General features: G+C 37.0%; 1 protein-coding gene across 1 annotated transcript in view; it reads right to left on the bottom strand.

The window, feature by feature from the left end:
• COL25A1 (collagen type XXV alpha 1 chain) overlaps positions 1-14,142 on the bottom strand; it is a 465,859-nt gene that overhangs the window by 143,383 nt on the left and 308,334 nt on the right. The gene's annotated exons all lie outside the window — the stretch shown is intronic.

Raw genomic sequence — 14,142 nt, 5'->3', positions numbered from 1 at the left:
TGGACTTTGTCATCATAATATCAAACGCAAAATTATCTTAATCTCTAATTCAGGTATTACAAACTCCAGTGCCAACAGGGGCTGTGCACATATGTAAATTACTGAAGTGGGCTGAGTGTAACACAGAATGCATCTAAAGCAGAGAGATTCCATCCAGCTACAGTCAACCGAAATTATAAAAGAACATGTACCCAATAGTGTCAGATCTTCTACTTTTCCAAGAGGAAGTTTAAAACAAGATTTTGTATGAAATTGCCCAATATTAAAATATTAGCAAGTAATTTGGGTAAGGCAAATAGAATGCATCTACTCTTGGAATCTGTCCACAGGCTACCAGCTTGTAGCCTCTAATCTGCCTCATGAGAATTATTGATTCAAAATAAAACATAGAGGGAAGATTGTACAAAATAGTATATCACATTTCAAAAATAAGGAAAAATAAAGACATTGCATTCCTTTCCCCCACTGCAACCAAGGATGTTACTCTCCACCCTAAAAGGAAATCCCATATAAATTGTGACAGTTTCTCAGTCGGCACATGCCATTTCATTTGACACATTCTGAAAATCCTGAATGATTATAACAGTTACTATATAAAATTCCTGGTAGATACTGTGACTCAAACCTTGCATTCTTCTCTGACACATTTTATTAGAACTACAGGGCTCCAAAGTGGAAGTAATACCAAAGACCGGTATAGAGTTACAGCATTAACATTCAACGTTATACTGGTGACATAGAAAGCTTTTTCTATTTCTATTTTGTTTGACTTTTCTGCCTAAAAGTGTAAAATGAAAGATGAAGTTGTAAATCTCTACATTAATTTTCTGAACAAATCCAAAATGTCTAACACATCTCCAAATATTCCCTTCTTCCTGTTACTCCTCAAAATTCATTTCCTTTTACAATATTATTGAATAATTGTGAATGACTATTAAACAAAAAGTTGTAAGGCTCAAAAGTAATTTTGTACTGAGCAAAAAAGGCAACAAAAAAGGCTTTATAAAGAATGGCTTTATAATGTTATACTCTAGAATTTCCTAACACTGATGATTCTTTAGAAACTTTACTTTGTCAAAGTAGAAGTAATTTATGTTTACCTATGCCAAAAAATAAAAGTGGTGTGTGTAAGGGGTGAAGTTCTTAATTTAAACATAGCAGTTATCTGCTTGGCAGAGAAAAAAATAACATAATAGAAAAGGTAGAATATTCCTTACTATTAAGTCAGAAAGAGAAAAACAAATATTGTATATTAATGAATATTTGTGGAATCTAGCAAAATGGTACAGATGAACCGGTTTGCAAGGCAGAAATAAGAGACACCGATGTAGAGAACAAACGTATGGATAACAAGGGGGGAGAAGGGGGGTGGGATGAATTGGAAGATTGGGACAAGTATATATACAATAATATGTATAAAATAGATAAATAATGAGAACCTGCTGTATAGCACAGGGAACTTTGCTTCACTTAGCTGTACAGTAGAAACTAACACAGCATTGTAAAACAACTCTACCCCAATTAAAAAAAAAAAATTGAGAAAAAAAAAAAAAACCCAAGGACTCATTGTATAGCACAGGGAACTATATTCAATACTCTGTAATGGCCTATATGGGAAAATAATCTGAAAAGGAGTGGAAATATGTATATGTATAACTGAATCACTTTGCTGTACACTTGAAACCAACACAACATTGTAAATCAACTATACTTCAATATAAAATAAAAATTAAATTAAAAAAATTCCTTACTATTGTTTTCATTATCAAAATTATTGTCATATAGATAGTAAATTCTTTAAACAACAAGGCATAATATTAAAGAAATGTTAAAAAATTAATAAAAATGGTTACATTGTAGCTAGGGGCTTTTTCCCATATGATGTATCATATGCCATGTTAATCATCAGCCATGCTAATGAAGACAAAATAGTTTCCGATTTTCAAAACATCTGATAAAACTATACTAACGATTTACAATCTTTCAAATGTTTAACTTCTCAAAGAACAGTTCAGTAGGATAAAAAAAAAATTAAAAAAATTAAAAGTAAGGAGGAATCAAGGCTGGAAAATTACAAGGTGCTGCTATAACTTATACTAAATTCAAGGAACATGTTAAGAGTCCCTTCAATATGAAAAAGTTTATAATCTAAAAGAAAATTCTGGTGCTGGCATTCTAGAAACTTCTGACTTCCTCAACCATTAAGAAATATAAAGAAATAAGGTAGCTAAGAAATAGCAACTGAGTTCTGAATTAGTTCTCAAACTTTTCTCTAATATTGAAGTCAAGGCAAGTATTTGTTCCTCAAAGATGATCATGAAAAAGCTCAGTCATAGACTCTACTGTGAGGTCAGAGCCAAACTGATGTCATAGGCAAAGGACCATCACTGAGATCTTTCCATCTAACTTTGCAAATGAACATTGAGAATGGTGTTCCTTGCAGGCTAGGACATGCACAAAGAAAAATTAAGCTTGAAATTATTAAAAGTTAATTTATATTAACTTTACACAATTCTTTAGACAATTCTGAATTGCCATACTGAACACAAGAATACTCTTTAAAAAGACAGTTAAGGAAGATGTATCAATTTTTTCCAAAAAAAGTTAACAAACTGCTTTGAACATTTATCTTACTTTTCTTAATTGGAATCAGAGTATAAACAAGAGTAGGTTGGTTCACATTTGTATGTGTTTAGATCTTGTATACATGAATAATAATCTATGCTTATGGAGAACTCTGTTTCATTAAGACAGTATAGGCAGTGCAATTGTAAGTAAATATCCACACACACATATGTGTATCTATCTATCTCTATAGATAGAATAATTCCTGTTAATGAGAATGATACATGTACTAACACCTACATACAGAATGATATGCACTATAATATTTTAAACCATTGTTGGTGCAAAAAGCAAGTGTTTGATATGAGAAACAAGGTGTACACCTTGAAAAAGGCAAAATAACACAGCATATGTAACTTAGAACTAAGTGTGTTTTAGAAGAGTCTCTGGTGTGTTCTGTGTTTGGGCACAGCCTTCTCAGTCACATCCTTCATTCCGTACTTCCTACTTCACCAGTGGAAGAATCTCTCTTCAGCAATCCCGGAAATCTCACATGGTGATGGCCTCCTCTAAGACATGATGGGATCAAGAGTTGGGTGCGATATTTCAAAGTTGGGTCACAATTTTAATAATCTAGATAACTAGATTAACTCAGCTTCTAAAAATAAGCTGATGAAAGGCCCAAGGAATAAAGCTATTTTTAAAAACAATCGAATTATTCTTAATTAAAAATCTGGTGGTGTCTCCTATAGCTTTTTTCCTCACCTGCCAATAAACTTGGAATGTTCAGGCTGACATGTCCTTTTGAAGACATGGTGAATGAGGCAGGAATTACCACCTGTTGTCCCCTTGTACTTCCTAGGGTTATAGTTAGTTCCTTCTGTCTCACATCACATCACACAGGCTTCAAGCCAGAAAAGCAGTGACACTCTGCCATGCCAATTTCTCTTGTTTACTCACCACCATTTCCCTATCTTAATTCTTAATTCTAATGAATTCCTTTAGGCCTGGAGCTAACTATAGTTCCTGTCCTGGAAAGAGAGTCAGATGTTCCTGGTTCTTTGGTATTCTAATGCTACATTGGAGGATTTGGATGCCACCTTACCTGTCACTTAGGCTTCTTTATGAACAGATTCATGCTGAACTTACAAGGTAATAAAGTATGATAAGAAGGCCCGGAAGTTTCTTTGGTATGTGGAATATAAAAACAAATAGCGTTGCATTGTTGTCATTATTATTATTATTTGTGTGTAAAATATTCAAAAGTTCACTTGTGCTAATAAAAATAATAGTGGTCAGTAAAGTTTCCTCTGAATAACAACACTTTTCAAATAAAATTTAACTGACTTCCAAGCAATGAAAATCAAAGCTTCCTGACTCCCTCCAAAGTCGCTTTAGAATTGTATGTGAAGTAGGACCTTGCAACTGACATCTTTTTCCTACAAAGCCAGTCCTGTTTGCCACTTGTGATTTACAGGCTGTGTCTGCTACAAGGAGCTGCTGGACACATTAGTGCATGTATGCTTATGAAAGGATGCTGCTGTCTGGCACTAAATGACTTTCCAGAGACCCATCTCATTCAGACCTACAGGAACTGTTCTCCCTGAACATGATCTGTCAACGCATAAGCCATTATTCCACCCATTCTGAAGGGATGAATCAAAAATACAGTCTTGCATTCTAGTTCCTTCTGCGAATCCTGATGCACCATTAAAAATCTGCTGTTTCATACTTTCTTGATTTCTACTTAGTTAATCCACCTCTAACATTCTGTTGCAATTATAATTCTGCATTTGGGAGTACTAGAAAAGGAATAGTGGTAATTGTGTTGGATTTTGCTGGTATAAATTGCTTATAAATTGCTGTATTTCCTATTTGCAATATGCTTTTTATTTATAGATATTACCAATTATAGTATGTTGAGGTTTTTTTGTCCATTTCAAATCCAGATTTTAATATATTTACCTAGAGGCTTACTTTCTCTTTCTTCTATAATATTGAAAGTCACCAACCACTAATCTGTCTTTCCCTCCACATTTTATTATATGCTTCAGTTGCAGGCATTAATGCAAATCATAACTCCATAGTATATGGATTAATAAACCTAATACTCTTTTGTTTGAATTCATGTGAAAACTATCTTGCTTAAATATAAGACAAAGAGAATAAAATCATCTGTATAGTTTTGAGTTTCAGAAAAGATCATTTTTTTATCAAGGAATTCCTTGAATTATTTAGAAAACATTTCACAGAAAGCAGCACTTGCAAAATTCAAACAAAAGAAATATAAATGTAATAATATTAAATATACATACATATATTTTTCATCTAAAATCTTTCATTCCACTAATTTTCAAGAAAAATATGAAATGGTGCACATTAGCCTGAAAAGACTGTAAGGTATATGTCCATATACATAAACCATGAAAAAAAAGTAAGATAAGTACAAAGAAGAATATTGCATTTGATATGAGCAATGAGTACAAGTGTGGACAAATGAAATCTTTACTTCATGAAATATAATGAGTAGCTATTTTAATATGAAGGTCACTGCGCTAAAAGTGACTAAATGGAAATCCAACAGCTATTTAAACTGGCTGGCATCATTCTCCAGAATTCCTTCCTTGTCAGAGGAGATACTTAGGAATGGATTTTGGTTTTACTGTAATACATGTATGGTCATTAATAGGATTTTCAGTTAAGGGCTCAAACCTCAGGCTTTCGACTAGTGTGCGCGCGCGTGTGTGTGTGTGTGTGTGTGTGTGTGTGTGTGTGTGTGTGTAATTATAAGGGTTTTGTGAAATACTTGCTTTAACTTCCAAAATTCTGTATAAAAACTTATCCCACTGGATTACTATATATATAGATTTCTTTGTATAATATTTTACATTAGACAAAAATTTTAAGATTTAAAGTGATATAAAATAGGTAAAGTCACTTCCTCAACTTTTCATAATATCTATTTTTTTTCTTAATGGGCTCAGCTATACAATCAATAACTGAGATATAATTTGCAACACTGAATTCCAAGGGAAATATTGTCTACATATCAACAGTTGTTTGTAAAAATAATTTATCCCTTAAATTAACCCACATTAGGACAAATTTACAAATGCTCCTGGGCTCTCAGCGCTTTGAAGTATGACAACACTTAAAAGAGAACTCTGATTATAAAATATAACAAGAACGTTTGCAAATTTTAACGAGCTTGCTGTTTCCATGCCAACTTCTCCCAAATCTGGAAATCATTAAAATAATTTTCTCACAATTTATTTCTTTCCATTGTGTTATATCCATTCCTTTTTCACAGGCAATACATTCAGTACCAAATGAGTAGTATATTCATTAGGGCTAAAGAGAAAGGCAAGGGTTAAGTAAATAAGAACATCAAATTAATATCCAGGCCTAAACGCTTTAGCAGAGCCAGAGAATCTGTTTAATCATTCAAGTCAACAAAGGTTAAGATAATAAAATAAACTTCTAAATGCTTTCCTTTTCTGGAACTTAATCTGTCTTGCTGAAGATGTTTTTAAGATGCTATCAGTTTTGCATAGTCCCAGCTGTTATGAAAATTTACTTCAATACACTGGGAAGAGAAAAGAATTTTATGAAAATAGTTAAGCAGAGCTCCTGGGTGGCTTATTGAAACTGTGAGAGCTCAGGATCATTTAAAACCAGCTGCTGGCTGATGATATTGAGACCAATAACCACTAAATCTTTTAGTTATCAGGCCTCTGTGCTATTTGGCAAGGTGATGGTAGCCAACTGATTAGAAGATTAATTTATAGTCAAAAGATAACTTCATGATGCTTGTTCATTTTATTGCCTAAGTTGGACTAACAAATTTACCACAATTTCATAACAACATAATACCTTAATTTAAAAAGACAGTATTAAACATTAAAATAGCTTTGCTTATGTTTAAGGCTATGTTTTTAAGTCACTAAGATAGAGAAAAGAAATGAGTCATTAACATCAAAGCCCAGGGCTGTGGTTCATGATGAGGGCAGAGGCCCTAATGAACTGGGCAACAAGCCCTCTTTAATAATGAAGGAGAGAGGGGTAGTAGTAGGGTGTGCAGACGACAATGGGAAAGTCCTGGAGAGTCCTGAGTCTTTTACACTTGACATTCAGGTTCGGCTACTGATCAAGAAATATAACTCAATCTCTTTTGCAAAGAGAAGCTCAGAATAAAACCAGAATCAACAAAATAGCTTGTAGAACATGTAAGCACTGCATTATGAATTGAGGAACACAGACTTCATTCATTTGGTTATCCTGAAGAAAAAAGGCACTAAGAGCAAATACACAGGGATCTTGCTATTATACAATTTTCAAAATGGTGCCCTTGAGCTGAGAAGTGAAATTGTATCACAGCAAGCTTACTGGGTATCCTGACGTGCCTTGGACAAGGGTCAGCATTGCCCTGCCTCCCTATGCTCCATGAGGAGAGATTCTAGGCTGTTGCTAAGTGGCATTTGTCCATTCCTTTGGTTTTTGGAAGGTTGTGAGTGCATGAATTGTAAACACTCTGACTGTCATGCTTGCAAAGGAAAAAGATGCACCTGTTTTCATTTGTGCTCCCCAACATTTTCAAGCTGATTCACAAAGGCATGGACTCTTAAAGCTGAAAAGAGTCCTAGCAACCATTTGAAGGCAGCTTGGCATTGTGGAAAGAGGGCAGAACTTGACATTTGTGTTTGAGTCCCAGCACTGTCTTTTGGTAGATGTGTGTGAAAGAACTAGATCAAGTCACTTAATCTGTGTGAGCTCAATCCTCATCAGAAAAAAAAAAAAGGTCATATTAAAATTTGTGCTATTAAATCACTTTTGAGTTATTTTTGAGGATACATGGAAAATGTAGTTTGTGAGTACTGAGGCTTAAATCCTGGCTCTGCCACTGGCTGGCTCTGTTTGCTTAGATGAAATATTTAAACTTTCTGAATCTTGGTTTCCTCATCTATTAAAAGGAAATAATAAAAGTAACTATTTTATAGAGTTGTTGAAATAATACATATCTTCACAGAGTGGTTGGCATATTTTAAGAACGCAATAAAAATTATTTATCATTATTATTGATGTTATAAATTGAGCCATGGATATTTTGGTAAACTCTATTGTTTCACATTGAGGTTGATGGCTATACCAACTACTTTATTGATAGGGAAGCAGCGTGACCCAGTGGGAGGAGCACAAACCAGAGGCTGAGAGAGCTGGGTTTGAATCCCATTCCTACCACTTAACAAATCATGTGAACTGGGCAATTTACTTTACCCCAGATTCTTCATGTGAAACTTGAGGAGAATAATCAACTATGATCTGTTGAGGGCTTATTATAGATTTTTCATACATTATTTTATTTAATCCTTCTCATAACCATGGAGACAGTGGCAGTTAGAATTGATCCTTATCCAGCCTGACTCCAGCCCATGTGGATATAATCATCTCACTCTATTGTGTTCACTTTTCCTATACTTTTTTCCCTGATAATCTACTTTGCTGAACTGTAGTAAGGCTTAGAGAGGATATGTGTATCTTGCCTAGAAAGGTGTCCTGCAAGCTGTACGACTCTAAGTAATGAGCAACTGTAATTATTTCATGAGGTATCATTTCTCAGTCCAACTTTCGTTCAGTCTAGGAATCCCCCTACAACTCCCTTACGGCGGGTCTTCAATCTCTGCTTGAATACAGAGTAAAGGCTTAGCCTCAAAACTCTGTAATACAAACCTATGAGGATGAAATGAAGAAAACTGAGCATGGGCATGGTAGCTGACAGCACAGAAAAAGCACCCTCCTAACCATATAGCCAAAAGGCCTAACTGCTGAGGTGCAATGTTTGACTGTAAAAATGAATTGAAGATTAAGAGCAAATCTGTAATGACGTCTCCCCAAGAATCAAGGAGGGAAGTGCAATTCTAATGTCGGGATGCATCCATCTGTGGAAATCTAACCCTCAGTGTCTTGTAGAAGAAAACCAAATGATATCGATGGTTATTGTATTATACCTAAAATTGTAGGCTTGAAATTAGTTCAATGTATCCTGACATAAAGCTCATGCCAAAAAAGTTAACCGTTTCTTCTGCATTAAATCATATACCATCAACAGCATTCAAAGGTAGTCAACTTTCCTACTATTTACTTTTAACTTCTTGCAATCTGACTTTCCCTCTCACTACTGAACAAAATGCATCCTCCTACAATCCCAAGATTCCAGAACACAAAATCCAAAAGTTTTTTTTATAGATCTCATCCCTGTGGCTTTCTGTTAATTAAGAATGTTTTGTGGGCCACCCTCAAAACATTTTTTTTTTTTTAAGTAGTTCTAGGGGACTTCCCTGGTGGCGCAGTGGTTGGGAATCTGCCTGCCAGTGCAGGGGACACGGGTTCAAGCCCTGGTCCGGGAGGATCCCACATGCCGCGGAGCAACTAAGCCCGGGCTCCACAACTACTGAGCCTGCGTGCCACAACTACTGAAGCCCACGCACCTAGAGCCCGTGCTCCGCAACAAGAGAAGCCACCAAAATCAGAAGCCCGCGCACCGCAAGGAAGAGTAGCCCCCGCTCATCGCAATTAGAGAAAGCCCGCACGCAGCAATGAAGACCCAATGCAGCCAAAAATAAATGAATAAATAAATAAAGTAGTTCTGCCTACTGTTCAAACATTGCATGTCCTGGTTTTTCTTTTGAGTGCTCACTCTCTTCTTCCGATGCTCCTTTTCAGCCCACTCCCTCAGGGTGGATATTTCCTTTTTTTTTCCAAAGATTTTTTAAAAAACTAATTTATTTGATTTATTTATTTTTGGCTGCACTGGGTCTTCGTTGCTGCTCAAAGGCTTTCTCTAGTTGCAGCAAGCGGGGGCTACTCTTCCTTGTGGAGCGTGTGCTTCTCACTGGGGTGGATTCTCTTGGTGTGGAGCATGGGCTCTTGGTGTGTGGGCTTCAGTAGTTGTGCCTCGAGGGCTCAGTAGTTGTGGCTCGTGGGCTCTAGAGCACAGGCTCAGTAGTTGTGGCACACGGGCTTAGTTGCTCTGTGGCATGTGGGATCTTCCCGGACCAGGGCTTGAACCCGTATCCCCTGCATCGGCAGTCGGATTCTCAACCACTGTACCACCAGGGAAGCCCCAGTGTGGATATTTCTAAAGTGGCTCTATGTTCACTCTTTCACCCTCCACTTTGCTCCCTGGGGTCTCAATTCTTGCTCTGGGGGTGTTCGGCTACGTAGCTGTTACCTCCAGCTGCAACACCACCTCAGAATTCTAGTCTCATATTTCCAACTGCTTGCTACATTATTCCAATGGAATAATTCATCAAGATCGCAAATTCAGCATAACTACGATTCAACTTATCATTTATCCTACTGACTCTTTTCTGGCCAACGTTATCAAGGAGTCAAGCCAGAAACCTCACCTCTAGCTTTACCTTCTCTTTCAACTTCAGCCCTTACATCCAATTAGCTATAAGACCTGTATTAAATTTTCACCTCAGTACCTTTTTGTTTTGTTTTGTTTTGTTTTGTTTTTTTTTGCGGTATGCGGGCCTCTCACTGTTGTGGCCTCTCCCGTTGCGGAGCACAGGCCCCGGACGCGCAGGCTCAGCGGCCATGGCTCATGGGCCTAACCGCTCCGCGGCATGTGGGATCTTCCCGGACCAGGGCACAAACCCGTGTCCCCTGCATCGGCAGGCGGACTCTCAACCACTGCGCCACCAGGGAAGCCCCCTCAGTACCTTTTAATTTGACTACCTGACTGCTTCTCTTCTTCTTTTGTTAAAAGTTTAACACGATCACAACTTTAGCCATGATCACAGATTTTGGATGTAAACCCAATGTAGATCAAATTCATCTCTCACCTTCTGCTTCAAGACTTCACTTTTATCCATTTCTCCTCTACTAGTATCAACCCTGGTTTTCCCTCTTTGTCTGCCCAGGTTTTTGCTTGGTGCTTGTGGCAAACCCTATTGATGACATGATGCAACTTTCCTTTTGAATCCCATTGCAAACATACAGCTTTCTCCAATATTCTGGTGACCCCTTTGGAATTTTGGCTTTGCCTTACCAACTTAGCCCCTCTCCACTACTGAGCTTCTCATTCTGATGCTGAACTTTCTGCTCAGTGTGGCCCTGTACCTCCAATGATACCTGATGTTCCAGACTGAGCCAGACCATCCCCTCTGCTCATCTCTCCACTGAGGACTGGACATTATTCTCATAGTCCAGACTTTTATGACCTCGTCTAGATAATTGACATAGTTCCCTGGTCTACTTGGTCTCCATGCTTTCAGTCTCTTCCAATTTCTTTCCATACTGGACACTATTACCTTACACATTTTCATAAAGAACATCTGGTGGACTTCCTTGGTAGTCCAGTGGTTAAGACTCTGCACTCCCAGTGCAGGGGACACAGGTTCAATCCATGGTCGGGGAACTAAGATCCCACATGCCACACGGGCACAGGCAAAAAGAACCAAAAAAAAAAAAAAATCCAACAGAATCCCAGGCTCCTCCCTTCTCTGGGATTCAGGAAAAGAAGAACAAAGAATTGGTAATTACACTAAATAGTCTAGTGGTAATATACAGCAAACGATATACTCAAAACTCTTCAGTGGTTCCTTATTGCCCACCACACTAGACATTCAAAATGCTCCATGATGTAATTTCAATAAAAAAATTTCAGCCTTATATGATACAATCTTTCCATATTTAACCTATTCCCTTGGCAAATGGAATATTGTTTTTCCTCAAATGAATCCTGTCATTTCCTGCTTGTATAATATTGTATGAACTATTTCTTCTTCCTGGAATATTTAATGCCTTGCTCTTCATCTAATCTTTTAAAGATTACCCATGTATCAAGTCCTAGCTCAAGTGTCACCTTCTGCAGTTATTTTTTAAAATGGAAGAATGTTCAATTATCTAGCATCTCTTAGTACGGCTATTTAAGGCATATAACATAAAACCACATCGTTTTCTTATTCAGGCACCCATGAGATTATCAGCTGCTTGAGGGCAGTAATGATGAGATAATATTTTATTCTAACATTGAACAAATATTCATTAAGTCCTTACTGTTCTGGTGACGGAGGTATGAACAAGACAGATAGAAGTCCTTGCTCTCATGGAGTTTTTGTTTTAAGGAGAGGCATGTTTTACAGATAAGAAGCATCTAAGTAAATAAACAAAATAGGATAATCTCAGATTTAGATTGGGTAGTTAGGGAAGTTCTCCCCAAAGAGGTATTTGAGAGAAAAATCTCAATGATAAGAAGAACCCAATCACAAGACCAGAAAAGAGCAAGTAGAAAGTCATCAAGTCGGGAGTGTGCTGTGTTTAAAGAACACGTGGATGACAGAGTGGCTGGAGCACAGTGGGTGGAGGGGAAGACTAGTTCGAGATGAGGTTATAGAGGTAAGCAAGGGCCAGATCTTGGAGGCCAAGCAAAGTGATTTGGATTTCATCTTAACGTTTAAAACAGGGAGAAACATAATCTAATTTACAGCATAAAACGGTCTCTGGTTGCTGTTTAGGCAATGGATTGTACACGGTAAGAGTGGAAGCAAGATTAATTGGAAGACTCCTGCAGTGATCAAGAACATGAGATGAGAATAGGTTGAATTTGCTGATAGTAGAGGAGAGGGGCAAGTGGACCCATTTATAGTCTCTATAGTATTAAGTAGGGTACCTTGAACACAGTAGACGCTCAATATATGTTGATAAATGTATGCCCAAGTGTTTCAAGATAGTTTCACCTTCTTAATTTGCATTTTATCTTCAAATTTTTCCTGCTTTGATTCACATAATATGGCTTAATATATTCCTGTCTGGCACTTGGTGAGCCAAAAACAAAACAAAAAAGAAACAAAAAGAAAAGGACCTCACGTTCAAGAAAACAGCATAGATCCCAGTGGAAAGTCAGTTAACAAAGAACTAAAGTGATGTAAGTTCATATTGTTAAGTTAATTATGTAAAGAAATAAATTACTTGGAAAAAATGGTAAAACGTGGATTTCAAAAATCTATGATAGGATGAAAATGGAAATGGTATTCAAATACAAAGATCTACATTTTAAAAAAGAGAGCCTCTGTCAGCATCAGCTGGAACAGTGTGCCGAAAGAGGATGTGGGTAAAATTAATTTTCATTAAAATTGAAGACTTTTCCAGTTCTAACTAACTTTTGATTTTTCTGGAAATGTAAAATCTTCATTTTGCCATCTTGATATGTGAATTTCCTAATAGGTAGCTGACACTACTTATATTAAAATTCTAAGATCACTGAATGTGACCTGCCTTGTTTCTAAATTAGGAATCTGAGAAAAGACAGGCAATTCGGTAAGTTCTCATGCTCACATTCATGTATACTTCCTAGGACATTTAAATTTTTATCCATAAAGATTCATCCTACATTATGAATTCAATCCAAATTCCTTCAATAGAAAGCAAAATCCAGATGAAAATGGGATCAATTTTTACCACTTTCCAGCTAAAATGCTAAGTGGCCCCTGAATCCTGTGAAACTTGGCCCCAGTCAGTGTGAAAACTGGCTGCAATCTGTATGAAAGGCAGTCTGGGTTGTCAAAGTAGTTCATGAACTTTGGCCACACTTGCAAGGAACCTGGTCCAAGTCTTAGTTTGTAATGCAACATGAAACAAGGTGAATTTCACATGGTTTCGGGTTTCCTCCTGAAAATTTGGCCTAGCTTTATAATCAATCATCACTTTTTGAAACGATGAAAGCCAACACACCTTTTTGAAACTGAGGGCTGTGTGCACACTGATGACAGCTAAGCTGTGAACCACCCTTTCACTTCCTTTGCCAAAAGAAGATTTCTCAGAATAGAAACAGTTTCCCTCTTACCTGGAAAGGGCAAGTTGAGTGATTTTGATATTGCATGTAGAAAGAAATAATACACAATACATGGAGACATGCCATGCGACATAATCACCACATACGGAGCAAGTGGCTACATTCTAATCGTTTAGGGTTATGAGAATTTTATTCCATTCACATCCATGACAGATATCATGATGTTTAATCTCCTTGACCATTAAGATAAACTTTGAACTGGTCATCAGATAGAATAACTGCCATGGTGACTATGCTGAGACATAGTCATTATCTCTATATGAAGAAATGGCAGAAGAATAGGAAGGAAAGTAAATCATGGCATAATTTTCATCTAGTTTAATAAACAGGAGGGACAAGACTACAAACCTTTCAAGTTTGCATTGACTAACATCTTTTGCAATAAAACCTCTACTGTGGTGAAAACGAATTCAATAATTAACTTCACAGACTGCATTTTACAAAAAACCTACACAGTGTCTGTTTTCAACCTGAAAGTTTGAAATGTGCTTTTCCACTGTAAGAAATGACTCTCTTCAACCAAGTACTCGCTTTTGTGCATAGTGACACGAGAAAATCGAGAGGTATGCCTGCACGGAGCCACTACATCATTGGAACAGCATGTATGAACATTTGGGTAATAAGGCACAGATGTGAAGCAGAGGACTTGGCACTACCAAGGTAACAACAAAGCAATCACCATTGTCTTATAATGGTTAAAGGAGCCACATTTGAGAAGA

The sequence above is a fragment of the Tursiops truncatus genome, chromosome 5 (genome assembly GCF_011762595.2).
Source record: "Tursiops truncatus isolate mTurTru1 chromosome 5, mTurTru1.mat.Y, whole genome shotgun sequence".
Taxonomy (NCBI): Eukaryota; Metazoa; Chordata; class Mammalia; order Artiodactyla; family Delphinidae; genus Tursiops; species Tursiops truncatus.
Note: the sequence above shows the minus strand (reverse complement) of the source record. Positions and strands in the feature narration are given on the sequence as shown.